The sequence below is a fragment of the Vigna radiata genome, chromosome 2, assembly GCF_000741045.1.
Source record: "Vigna radiata var. radiata cultivar VC1973A chromosome 2, Vradiata_ver6, whole genome shotgun sequence".
In the NCBI taxonomy this organism is placed as follows: domain Eukaryota; kingdom Viridiplantae; phylum Streptophyta; class Magnoliopsida; order Fabales; family Fabaceae; genus Vigna; species Vigna radiata.
This window is the reverse complement of record NC_028352.1, coordinates 24,026,727-24,028,912: the sequence shown is the minus strand read 5'-3', so window position 1 is coordinate 24,028,912 and position 2,186 is coordinate 24,026,727. Positions and strand designations below refer to the sequence as shown.

The window sequence follows — 2,186 nt, the reverse complement described above, 5'->3', positions numbered from 1 at the left end:
AATTACTGATAAAAGTTATACTCATGTATTTTAATTACCTTGGAAAAAGGCCATCATCTTGGTACAAAAATTGAACTTTAGCCTTACATTCAACATGACATTCATTCCCTCATATTTTCTACTTTTTCAACATTTATCTTTTGCTTTTTTTAATGAAGTTTGTTACTCATAAAACATTTATGTAAAAAAATCTTACTCTATCTCTACTAAAAAATACGAAAGTTTTATGAAAATAATGGAACTTTCCATTTTATTTTATTCATTTCCACTACCATATAATCTAAGCTTCTAGAGATTTGTCTACGAGGTTCCGTCTACTTTGCATTTTGAGTAATTTTTAAGGGTTAAATATGTTTTTAGTTCCTATACTTTGGGACAATTTTGGTTTTAGTCTCTCTTCTAAACTAAGTTACAATTTAGTCATTCAACTTTAGAAAACTCTGGTTTTAGTCATTTTTACTAAATTTTTTTAACTTTATTTGTTGTTTCAAATGCGTTTCTCAGTTAACATTGAAGCAAAAATGTATCAAAAAGTGTAAACAATCCAAATGCTATGATGAAACGTGCTTGAAACAGTAAATAAAGTTAAAAAAATTTGATAAAAATGACCAAAACCAGAGTTTTCTAAAGTTGAAAGACTAAATTGTACTTTAGTTTGAAAGAATTACTAAAACCAAAATCGCCCTAAATAATAGAAACTAAAAACATATTTAACCCAATTTTTAAAAACGGAAATAAATTTTATTATATTTTAGTAATATTTATATATTTATTATATTTTATAAATGTAATAAACATACAGGTCGTTGTAGTATAGTGGTGAGTATTCCCGCCTGTCACGCGGGTGACCCGGGTTCGATCCCCGGCAACGGCGTTTTTTAGTCTTTTTTTACATTTTTCTGGTCTTATTTTCAGCAAACTCTGTAAGAGACTCCAGTACTAGCTTACGGGGCGTTTTTTAGTCTTTTTTTACATTTTTCTGGTCTTATTTTCAGCAAACTCTGTAAGAGACTCCAGTACTAGCTTACGGCCCATAATTTCTGGGGTTTACCGAAAGTGTAAGCTAAAGCCCAACATTTGCTTTACTATATTGTTTCATAGTATTGAATATAATATTTTTTCTAATTTATTTATGTGTTATCTTTTCATTGATTTTTTTCTCGAAAGAGTCGTCATTAACAAAAAAAAAAGTATACTACAAGATATTGAAGTGACTTATTAAACATGTTACATATGAAATAATATATTTTGTATGAAATTTGAGTTTAAAATGTTGGTTTGGACCGACTTTCTCGTTATGGTATTCGACGGCAGAAGGAACATGCAGATGAAAACGTTGAAAACGCCAAAAAAAAAGGTAGCTGTGGTCATTCACATAAACAAGAAAAACTTTAAGAATGTCATGTTCACGTTCACTCCAACGATCCAAACATAACGCTAACGTTTTCCCTAACTTTTCCTATTCGTCACAACTTTTTGTTTGGGTAAATATTAGTGTTTTTAGTAATTTGTAAGTGCAGAAGAAAATATTGATTTTCAGGTTATCTCAAAGTTATTGAGTTGGGAATGCAAAAACAGTGTATATTGAGATGTTTAGGTCTAAATAAATAATGAAATAAGCACTTTTATTGGTTAAAATTAGTTTAAATAAAAGTTAAAATTAATAGTTTTAAGAAATCATATATAATTCTCATAAGTAGTTTGTGTAAAAGATAATTTTAATTTTATATGGAAAAGTTAATTCAATTTTTCTCTATTTTTTTAGAAATGTTTATAAAAAAAGTCCATATATCTAATGGTGAAATATATAATAAGTATATAATTTAAATACTAACTTATTAAAGCAAACGAAACATATAAAAAATGCAGCGCTGATTTTGAAAATTTTGCAACTTTATAAACTTTGGTTGGCGAAAAAACCTAAGTCTATTGGTTTATATGTTTTGGTTGCCGAGAACCCAAATATGTAACTTCGTGAAATTTTAAAATTGTCATTTTTCAAAATTATTTTATCTTAGGGTAAATGTATTCAATTTCTGGAGAATCAAAATTTATACAATTTATATGTTTCTCCAGAATATCAAACCACATAATCTAGAATCGTGCATCTACTTCTCGCACGAGAATCTACTCCATCATCATTTTCATGGCAGCCGGATCATAAATCAACTCCATTGAAGCTGCCA

At 28.2% G+C, this 2,186-nt stretch overlaps 1 non-coding gene across 1 annotated transcript; it reads left to right on the top strand.

Annotated features, from left to right (window-relative positions):
- Positions 1-802: 802 nt before the first annotated feature.
- Positions 803-874, top strand: TRNAD-GUC. Its single transcript has one exon. It is a non-coding gene; the product is annotated as a tRNA-Asp (tRNA).
- The last annotated feature ends 1,312 nt before the right edge of the window (positions 875-2,186 follow it).